Here is an 11,898-nt window from a genome sequence, read left to right on the forward strand (position 1 = left end):
CAATCAATTAATTACCTACTCTATCCTAAGACTATATATGCAAACATATCTATGTATATCTATGTATATATATATATACATATATATATATATATACACACACACACACACACACACATATATATATATATATATATATATATACATATGATGTAGTAGTCTTGAGAGATTTCAATTATTCAGTCCAACTGACTATATAACAAGTTAGATGAACAAGGCAGAAAATATCATTAAAATGGCATCACTCAGCCTTATATGGAGACAGGAGGGGGAACCTGTACATTTTTCTATTTCATTCTAATTTTCTGACATTTTGACGTATATATTTTGACGTGGGATAATTCAACTTCTTGAGTGTGGGAGAGAAGGTTTTTAGGTCATTTCAATAATCGTTATGCAGAGATGCGTCTAAAACCATTGGTGAGTTCTGGTGGCAGGTCCTTATTAATGACAAGCCTCTGGGGTTTTGTTGACAGCTCTTTGGTTTTGTTTTCATGTAGAATCTCCTCTTAGAGGCCATTGTCCCATAACTCTGTCTTAACTTGAAAAAGCAAAAGATATTTTTATTTGACTAAGAGCTACCAGAAGGGCAAAAACAAACAAATTGATGAGAAGGAGACAAGATAAGTGTCTTGCATTGTGTTTGGATGGGAAGACAGTAAGAACATGGCACTAATGTGTTAAAAACACACGTGTTTTGACAAAACTGACAGCAAAATCATTGAAGAGGGCTGCCTTCTTCCAACACAGCATCCGCATCTTTACTTAGGGACAAGTTTGAAATCAGAAATATGGATGAAGACATGCACACATTGAACTATGAGAATATAATGATAATCAAAAATTCTAGCAGCAGCTAGAATGAGTCAATAATTGGATGTTATATGATAAAAAATATAATGCAACTGTTGGAAGTTTTATTTGTGAAATATTTGCAGCATCATAGGAAAGGTCCATAATAGAGTGTAACAGAAAGTGCACACATGCACACATTCAAAAACAATAGAGCCAAGGAAAAATAGCTAAGCAACGAAGCAGAGTTAACGCTGAAAACCTGGGCACACTCATGGAAGCAGGACTAAACTGAATGGTGGCTCTCATCTCTGTCTCTGTGAGAAAGGACATGGTTTTGTTTTTCTTCTTAGGATTTCCTGAACTTTTGATTTTGTTGCATGACATTTTCCTTGAGGAGACATCCATCAACTGATGATAGACCAAAGCAATGACCCCATTAAAGACTATCTTGTTGAACAAAGCGTTTTATTGGGCTTATTTACGGAGCGTGGGTGGGGGATTACTGCATGGGAAGACTCAAAGGCAGCTGCATAATTGCGAAGTCCCAGCCCATCATGGGTGTTGGATGACTGTGTATCCCTGGAGTGTCGTGCACCACTTATGGGCAACTTGGCTGGTCAGAGTCTCTTCCCCCAAGAAAGGTTTCTCCCGTATGACCTCAGGAAGGGGCCTTGGGAATCTTGTAAGTTTCAGGAGCTCCATGAGACTTGTAGATTTTCTTTACCCGTGTCTTAAGAATCTCCCGCCTCCCAAAAGGGAATGTTTCATTTCAGATGAAATTACCACACAGCACATGTACTTTCCCAAACCTGTATTGTTTCTTAATAAGAAAAAGTTCATGCCTTGGGTTTGAGAGGGGCAGCATATGTTAAATGTGATATGAGAACAGCTTTAGAGACACGCTCATTAAATAGTGAAATATTTAAGATCAGGGGGTAGCTGTATTTTTGTATAATTTACTTGGTCTCTTCCTATTTTTATCACATTTATTTATTTTTCATGTGTGTATGTGTGGGCACGCATGCTACAGTACATGTGTGGAAGTCAGAGGACAACTCACAGGAGTCATTTTTCTCCTTTTAGTCTATGGGTCCCAAGGACTGAACTCAAGTCATCACCTTTATCATAAGCATCTTTACCTACCAAGCCATTTTAACAGCTCCTGGGACTTTTAGTATTTTGATGATAGCACCAATGAGCCAACTTTGATTTTTGAAGAAACACACTGACAGCCAGATCACTCCCATTCCCAGTCATAGTTCTCCTTTCCAGCCCTCCCAACAGAATGAGCTGTTACTTTCCCAGTTGCTCTGAACTGTTGGTTGGTAGTGTTGAAGGAAGTTACTGTTCAGTGGACCCATGCCTCTGGTAAATCCCAGGTTCTGTTTTGTGTACAGGATGCACTAGCTAAGAAACCACATTGGATGCTACTTCATACACATGCTTGGTCCATTGTCTAGGGACGTGGGAGAAAGGAAAACACTGGGGACTCAGCAGCAACACATCTGGATTCACAAATGATGCTGAACAAATCTTCGATGGCCTTGGGCCTCCAGCTCATCTGTGAATGGATAAATGAAAGGACCTTTTTTTACACCGTTTACATGAAAAGGCAAAAGAAAACAGAATGGAACGTGGGGTGGCTGGTTACTAACCAGACTCAAGACTTACTACATACAAATCCACAGTGATGAAGACAATGAGCTGTTGAAAGACTGCCCTAGAAGAATCAAGGAGACAAACAGAAAGCCCAGAAAAAGACCAGTAGAAACACATCTGCTGACCTGTGTAAGGAAAGAAAAGCATGCAGGGGAGAAAGGATATTCTCAGTCATCAAACAATGTTGGAACTACTGGGCAGTGACATGGGGAAAAAAAACTTTTTTTCCTTCCACAGAAGGAAATATCCACTCCTTCCACAGAAAAACAAATTGACTTAAAGTAGATTGTAAGGCTAAATGTAAAACTGTAAAACTTACTAAGAGAACATTCTACATGATCTTGAGTTTGATGACGACTTTTGGATTTTTAAAAAATTGTTTTTGTTGGGTTTGTTTTATTTTGTTTGAGATAAGGTCTTGTTACATAGCCCCAGTTGGCCTTGAGCTCTTGGTGATCCTGGCTCCGCCCCTCAGTACTAGGTTTACAGGCACGAGGTATACCGCCTGGCTTTATGATTTTGTGGATGCAGCACAGAATGCATGACTCCTGGGAGAAAAATAAAACCATGTTGGTCTTCATTAAAATTAAAAACTTCTCCAGGAAAGACAGTTAAAAGAAAAAGATAAGTCAAACGGGGAGGAAATATTTACAAAACATGTATTTGATAAGGAGCTGGCCTCTAAATTATACCACACAGAACTTAAGAAATTCAACAGTAAGAAAATAAACACTCCAACTTAAAAGAGGCCACACAATCTGAACAGATAAATCACAAACAAACAAAAAAACAAACCACAGATGGGACGTGAACACTATCAAAGATGGCCGCATCCTATGTCATCGGAGAGCTGGAAGTTAGAGCAGTGATGAGAAGCCGTTCCAGATAGCTGCTCCAATTAGTGGCTGGGATCCAACTACTGACACCACCAAATGTTAGTGCGAATACAGAGTAATGGGAACTCTTCCTCCGCTGCTGGTGGGAAGCAGAGTGGTATAACCACTTTGGAAGGTAATTTGACAGTTTCTAAAAATAAAAAAATAAACACATTCTTACCATATGATACGGCAGTTGCATTCCTTGCTGTTTACCCAAATGAGCTGAAAACATATGTACACATTAAAACTTGCACATGGATTTTTACAGTAGATTTAGTCCTAGTTTCTAAAATACAGACATCACAAGATGTCTGTCAATAGGTGAATGTATAAACAAAGTCTGGCATAGCCATGCAATGGAATATTATTCAGTGATAAAAAAAAAGAAATCAATTGGAAGTAGAGTTATTAAGTCACAAAAAGACATGGAAGACACTTACATGAAAATTGTTGTGTGAAAAAAAAAACAATATGAAAAGGCTTTATGTGTGAGTCCAACTATATAACGTTCTTGGGAAGGCTAAACTATGGAGACAATTTAGAAAAAAAACAATCAGTGGTCTCCAGTAGTAGAGGATGGGATGAATAGATGGGGCATAGAGGATTTTGTTTTGTTTGGGGGATAGGACCTCACTAGGGAGCCTAGGCTGATCTAGAATCCACTCTGTAGACCAAGCTAGCCTCAAATTCACAGAGATTCTCCTACCTCTGTGTCTCAAGTCCTGGGATCAAATACTTCCGTCACCATACCTGGTTACATAAGGGTTTTTTTTTTTTTTATGGCAGTGAGATTGTTATCTATATTATAAGAGAAGATACATATCATCACACACTTACCAAAATATGGAATATGTACAGATGGAATCTTAATATAATCTTGGGTTTATATTGGGCCATCAGTGGTAACAAATGAGCCACACTAACACAAGACTCTAGTAATAGGATAAAGTAAAAGTTGAGGGAGAACAGTATTCAGAAACCGTCATTTCTGTTGAATTTCCTATAAATCCAAAACTGTTCTCAATAATAAAGTCTGCTTTTCTAAATTGTGAGTGCCTTTTTATTTAGTTTTTTTTTTTTTTTTTTTTAGACAGAGTCTTACTATGTAGCTTTGGCTGTTCTGGAACTTGCTATGTAGGCCAGGCTGGCTTTGAACTCACAGCAATCACCTTGCCTCTGCCTCCTCAGTGCTGGAATTAAAGATGTGTGCCACTACACCATAGCATTGTGAAAGTCATTTTTAAGTAAAGCATCAAATGAGGCTGCTTTGGCTGTAAGTAACAGAAGATGCAATTAAAAGTAAAAATAGCTTAAACTAGAGGACGGGGGAGACGGCACAGAAGTTAAGAGTGAGTACCCTGCAAGCGTGAGGACCTGAGTTTGAATCCCTAGCACCCATTAAAAAAAAAAAAAAAAAAAAAAAAAAAAGGCATGGCTGTGTGTGCCTGTAACCCTGGGATTCGGAGGACAGAGACAGATGGCTCCCAAGAATGCCAAATGTCTTGAGTCAGTGGGGTAGAGAGTTACAAAGGTCACCATATACCTATGCACAGACTCAAGCACCTACAAGCTCACATGCAGCTCACAAACACACTAAATACTATACACCACATACCACACACACACTCACTCACGCACGCACACACGCACGCACGCACGCACGCACTCACTCACCTTGAGTCCCCTGAACTGCTCATGTCCACACCATAAGTTGTCACAATGGGCTGAGAACAAACAGACACAGGGAAGCCACGTTCCTTTTCATGAAGCTGTCCCTCCGATCCCCCGAGTTGTCTGTGGACACAGCTCTGTCACAAATAACAGCTGTGTGAAGCTACTGATTTCACTCGGTATTTTAAATACTTTAAAAAAAAAATCAGTGTGTCAAAATACAAAAAGATATTGATTTTTTTTATGCTTGTTTTGGAGACTGCTTCCATGGCAAGTACTTTGTTTCCTGTGAATAAGTTCAGGATGCTTCCATGATGATTTGACTCAGGGACTGAAAGACACTCAGGACTGAAGCTCTCCCTTCTGATAACATCATGCGTGTGATGTTTATGATGGACACTTGGTCTCTAACCCATAGCTTCTTTGTGCATCCTTGCTAAGAAAATTGCTATCAGAATTACTGTTGTTACTGTTTTTGAGTGGCTTAGAATGGAAATCCTTCTGAACCCGGAAGATGCACAATGGCTAGCCAATAACATCACCCTTCTCACCAGTGATTGGCAGGTGTGAATGGGAACTTCCGGGAGCTGAGTGGTTTTGTGAGTAGTTATCTGATCATAGAAGAGATGGACAAGGAGACTTTTTTCTTACTTTTGAGAGCTATGGAAGGAAGCTGGGCACGTGAGCTACCAGCTTACAGTCATAAGGGAAAAGATCTGAGAAACAAAGGAAACCAGATGGTGAGCGTGAAGACAGACTCTAGTCCTTCACATCTTCTAGGCATGGATCTAACCATTTTGGAGAAGCCAGTTCTCTCCTTCCAACTCAGGCCATCCAGCTTACTGGCAAGTGCCTTTACCAGCTGAGCCAGTCTCTGCCTTGAGCCTTGAATTAACTATCTTGGTAGCACCCTGCATTTATTACAGATAATAAAGGCACTGGCCATGTAAGCTAGTCGTCTTCAAAACAGGAAGACAAAAAACATCAATTTCTCCTTGTGTTTTGACATATCAATTTTTAAAAACATTTTAAAGACAGGGTGAAATCAGTAACTTTAGAGTCCATTATTTATCAGAGGGCTTTTGTCCAGAGATGGGTGTGGCAGCTTAGCACCCTTCTAGAAGCAGACGTGGCAGCTCCTTGAGGCAGAACAGGGTTTCCCTGGGTGTTTGTATTTGTTTGCATCCAAATTGTGATAATTTCTACTGTGTACATGCCTGGATAAAGGGGTACAGTGTTTTCTTTTTACATTTGTGCGTGTGTGTGTGTGTGTGTGTGTGTGAGAGAGAGAGAGAGAGAGAGAGAGAGACAGAGACAGAGACAGAGAGACAGAGATGCAGAGAGACCAGAGATAATTTATGGAATGACTTCTTTCCTTCCACCATGTGGGTTCCTGGAACTGAACTTCGGTTGCCAAGTTTGGTCACAAGTGCATTTACTACTGAGACATTTTGATAGCCAAGATTTAAGGATTTTTACCTTAAATAATAAAATTTAAGAAACTTTGGGAGAGTGTCTTGAAAGATTGTTCCAAATACTTTTGGTATATATGAAGATGACTCTAATTGGCCAGTTTGTTGTTGTTGTTGTTACTGTTTGTTTGAAGCCTGATTAACTTCACATGAAATGATAGAATCTGCTTTAGGGTGTCTACATCTAGGACCCAAACCCAATGGCTGCCTTGACACCATTGACACCATGACCTTTGAAAGTCCTTAAAGTATTTCCAGTTAGCAACACTGATATTTCCTGAGGTCCAGCCCCCCTTCAAATTTTCTGAACTTTTCCTCTTATGTTTTAAACTTCAATATTTTAAGACTGTTATCTTCTGTCTGCCTGCATCATTATTAAAAAGTGCTTCAAAACTGACCTTGAGAGAAGAGATGTGATGAGCAATGAAGTCACTAGGGATAGACCCCAGAGAACAGAAAATAATGAGAAAGCATAGTGAGAGGCTCTCCATACGCAAAGATAAAAATACAGAGAATATCACAAAGCTAATAACCCAGGAGGGCAACTAGAAGAATATCCTCACGCAAACTTTAACAAGTAGAAAGTCCTAGTGGGTGTTGAGTGGAGGGGAGCTGGGAGGGGAATGGCAAATGAAGACATCGGTGTATAATTGGCTGTGCTGCCAAGGATGGAGTGGAGGGGCACTGTCGCTGGGTATTTTGATAAATGGAATAAATACTACTCTGTAGACCCCGGGGGAATCGCCCATCGAAGAAAGATGATTTCGAGTACCAATTAATTCAAAGTTGGAAGTAAGTGCAGCTGTGGCTGTTGAGTTTGTGTTCAAGTAAAAGCCTGTGTCAGAAACACCTGGAGGGCTTGTTAAAACAACGTGATGGTCCTCCTGATACAGTGGGTGTGCAGTAGCACTGAAGTTTCTTTCTGCCCCTCCCTCCCTCCCTCCCTCCCTCCCTCCCTCCCTCCCTCCCTCCCTCCCTCTTTCCTTTCTGTTTGCTTTGCTTCTTTCTCTTTGTGTGTGTGTGTGTGTGTGTGTGTGTGTGTGTGTGTGTGTGTGTGTGAGCACTACAGCATGCATGTGGAGGTCAGAGGACAACTTGCAGAAGCTGGTTCTCTCCTTCCACCATTCAGATTTCTGGATCAAATGCAAGTGGTCATCATGCTTGGCATCCAGTGGAGCATCCCAGGGAGCCATCTTGCTGGCCGAAGTTTTATATTTCTAACAAGTTCTCAGACCACTCACTGAAAAACCAAAGATTAAAAAACAAAATAACATGTTAGTAAGAAGGTTTATAACGCACCAGGCACAGCAGCCCATGCTTATAATCCCAGCGCTTGGTTTCGGCTACAAAAGTTGGTTGCATGTGACCTTGTCTTGAAATAACAGAAGCAAAACCAAAACAAAGCTTACCACAACTCAGTTCTTAACCCACGGGCTCACATTCCATGAAAGGGAGGTTGGTGGGCTTTTGTTTTATCTTAATTATTTTGTGTCTGTATACTAGAGAATTAATCACATACAGAGCATGAAACAGTGGCTCTAACCTATTACTTGCAGCACCCATTCTTCTTGCTTATAATGTAAAGAATGGGAAAGTTTTTCAAAGTAAAAAAAATGACAGGTTCCATGACATAAAGACATAGAACTTTGGAATGGTGAAAAGTCCACAAAGCCAAGAGAAAAAAGAGATGCAAGAGAATGGGAAACTGTGTTTTGCGCTAGACATTGCAGCATATTTAAAGTTTGCCATCTACAATATATTGAGTTCATTCGAACCAGGTTCCCAGAGGGGCTGGGACACACACAGCCAGCTTCAAACACCAGGAGCACCGACATTAAGCCAACGTTTGAAACGCTAAGCTTCGAAAGTTAATTAAAGAAATTCAAACGCAAACAATTATAAAGGGCCATTTAACACATATCAGATAAACAAGTATAAGGATAAATGATCAAACCCAGCACCAGTGAGACTTGGGAGATCGTTACCGGTAAAGTATAAATTAGTTAGTTTCTGCAGTAGAGCCACAAAAAAAAAAACCCATCATGCCAGAAAATGTATCCCATACAAGTAATTCATAAGAACAACAAAACTTTAATTATAAGAATATTTGGAGCAGAATTATTTATGTTAACTACAAATGAAATTGCCAAATCCCCAATAGTACAGTAACAGAGCAAATAATGCCATGCAAGCCAATGTTCATTCATTAAGACTGAAATTGTATGGAGATCCTGCAACTAAAAGAAGCATGCCTACTGCCCAGAGACAATAGGCTGGATTGCAGAGGATTTGGACTTAGGAGACCTGAAATGAAGTGGATTTTACTAAGGACTCAACATGTACTCCAACTCTGACTTCTTCTAACAACATATTTTCTCTCTAGTCCAGCACTTGATATAACATCAATCCTCTTTACAATTGTGTGTGTGTGTGTGTGTGGTTTGTGCGTGTGTTCATGCAAATGCATGTACCTGTGTGTGGTTTGTGCATGTGTTCATATAAGCGCATGTGTTCGCCCGTGTATGTGGAGGCCAAAAGTTGATGCTCTCTTCCTCAATAATTTTCCACTGTATTTTTTGAGACAGAGTAGCTGCAGTCTCCTGGTTCAGCCAAGCTGGCAGACCAGGGTGCTCCAGGGATCTGCCTTCTCTGCCTCCCCAGTGCTGGAATCACAGATGCATGCCACAGTGCCAGCTTTTTATGTAGGTGCCGGGGATCTGAACTCAGGTCCTCAGGCTTGCAGGCAAGCACTTGAGCAACTGAGCGGCCTCGTCCCTCTTGTCACAGTGTTTTAAGTCCATGACACAATATACGAGATCTAGCCCCGTGCTCTTCATCAGGTCTCCAGAATGCACTTGTCTTGCCTACCTGAAACATTGTCCCCTTTGAACACCTCTCCGTTTCCCCTCCTGGCCCCTAGGAACCAGCATTCCACTTTCTGTTTCTCCGCCTTTTATGGTTTTAGACTTCACATTTAAGAGAAATCAGTCATACCTCAACAAAACGGCTAAAGCAAAAAAGAAAAAAATGGTGGGGGGTGGGGGTGGGAATTTTGTATTCGGCTCACTGTAAGCAGGTGCACACACACACACACACACACACACACACACACACACACACACACACACACGCACACACGAACAGGAATGCTTGCTGGTCTATTTCATTCTCTCCTCTTCTCCCTATCGTTCCTTTCCACTCCAGTTAAACGTGCTTGCCATTAAATTGATTTCAAACCCACCAATATATCACAGCCAGCCATTCATACAATAATGACCTAATTTATAGAAGTGCTTGAAGCTCACTGCCACCTTTCTCCCACCTTTCTCCGCCTCCCTCCCCCACAATATACCCAAAGAGCTTTAATAAAGGCCAGGGCCAAAATGGAGCTAGAGAGGAAAGTAATTGCGGTGGGCATGCAATTTTACACCTGACTACATGTAGAACACATGCATTGGGCCGAATAAAGGGATTGTTAATATAACTAGGTCAGTGTGTTTTTTCTGTAGTGTCAACAGCTCTCTTGAACCTCTCCTAAGCTTTTTCATGCTTCCCTCTGTCAACCCTTCTCTTCCCCCCTCCCCCCCCAAAAAAAATCATAGCAGATGCTTAGAGGTCAACTGACCAAGCACATCCACCCCTACTGGCTTGGCTGTGGGTAGGACCGGCCTGAAGGTACCATCTGCTCAGATGAAGAGCTGACTGCTCTTCCTACCTCTGTCTTGGCCAAGTCAGCAGCGGTCCAGTCAGGCTCAGAAGCCCCAGCTGATTGTGCTACATGCTACAATTTGCCTGCAGATATTCTATGACACAGTCACTCCAAAACAGTAGCTCTCCACTGTGTTTATGGATCACCCAGGTATCAGTTAAAATGGCAAATATCTAAATCTCATTATAGAAGAGTCTGTTTCGAGGTGTGGTAGACTCTTGGTTTTATGCCCAGATCACGGGCACTCCTAAAAGACCACCATGGAGACCAAATCCCACATGTAAAAGCAAAGAGCCTTTGTTTCATGCTCCGGAGCTTGGTCCTTCTGTCTGTCCGACACAATGGTGAGAGCAGAGATCCCTGAGCTCAGGTGGGGTGGGGTTCTTATCACAGCAGAGGTGGGGTGAGGGGATTTCCACAGTTTAGGATTGGCTGACAATTGTCTAGGGGTATCTGTAAAACAAAAAAATAGGTGTGTGCTAGACTCAAGGACATCTGGCTACCTTATCTAATGGTTGGAATGTTTGGGATGTCAGATACTTCCTCATCCCTGGGTAGATCCCTGGGTGCTATCACTTAAGGTTTTTCTTTGGATCTGGGTGTTGCCTGCCAATAAGCCTTTCTCAGAAGCTGTGTCTAGGCCCCTAAGCCTGTCATGGCTACTGTGTGGTCAAGCTGTTTTGAGGCCCCTCCACATTGGAAACTGATTTGAAACACATACTCCCAGTACTTTCTCTGAATTCGGGGGAACTTCCCTGTGGATCCTACTTCAGAGGCAGAGGACTGGCTGTGGTTTGAGATCATTTATCTTGGCCACTTCAGCCTCCCATCATGTGTGACAAATCTTGGGGTTTTTTCTCTCCTATTTATAAAATACAAGGGGTACACTCAATCTGCAGGCCTCCTTGTTCTTTGACCTCTTAGGATTGTGTTGGTAAATAATATCAAATGAAAGAGCAACTAAGTCCTTAGCATATTGTTCCCAATGCTTAAAAACATATCACTACGAACCAGGTGTGGTGGTACACACTTTTAATCCCAGCATTTGGGAGGTAGAAGCAGGTGGATCTCAGAGTTGAGGCCAGCATGGTCTATAGAGCATGTTCCAACAGTCAAGGCTACATAGAGAAACTCTTTCTCAAAAAACCCAATGGATATGCAACATCACACACACACACACACACACACACACACACACACACACACACACACACAGATATGCATGCATGCACGCACGCACTCACACACACATCCATATGTACATGCACATGTACCTACACATAAATAAATTAAATAAATAAAAGCTTAAGAATAGAACTTTGAATTCGAGTGATGATTCTCATGTCCTTGGTGCCACCAGAGAGTGACAGTACAGCAGTGTCTACAAAGGTCATTCTGAGGCCAAGGCATAAGGGGGTGATAGAGAAGAGTCAGTACAGCAAAAGGCAGTCTAGACGTGAATTGTTTCTTTTATAAAATTTCATTAATATTTAAAATTATTCTTCCTCCACCCCCATCCATCTTTTTTTCTCCCCCACCCTGTGGTGTGTGTGTGTGTGTGTGTGTGTGTGTGTGTGTGTGTGTGTGTGTAGGAGAGAGGACAGTTTGAGGGAATTGGTTTTCTCCTTTCATCATGTAGGTCCCAGGGATTGAACTCAGGATATCAGGCTTGGCAGCAGGTGTGTCTTTACCCATGGAGTCGTCTTGCCAGCCC

General features: G+C 41.6%; 1 long non-coding RNA gene across 1 annotated transcript; it reads right to left on the reverse strand.

The window, feature by feature from the left end:
• Nucleotides 1-3,096: 3,096 nt before the first annotated feature.
• On the reverse strand, nt 3,097-7,396 carry LOC143274248 (uncharacterized). Its single transcript, XR_013052735.1, has 2 exons — nt 5,007-7,396; nt 3,097-4,603 (listed from the first exon to the last, which is right to left on the reverse strand). It is a non-coding gene; the product is annotated as an uncharacterized LOC143274248 (long non-coding RNA).
• Nucleotides 7,397-11,898: the final 4,502 nt, after the last annotated feature.

Source organism: Peromyscus maniculatus, chromosome 7 (assembly GCF_049852395.1).
Source record: "Peromyscus maniculatus bairdii isolate BWxNUB_F1_BW_parent chromosome 7, HU_Pman_BW_mat_3.1, whole genome shotgun sequence".
In the NCBI taxonomy this organism is placed as follows: Eukaryota; Metazoa; Chordata; class Mammalia; order Rodentia; family Cricetidae; genus Peromyscus; species Peromyscus maniculatus.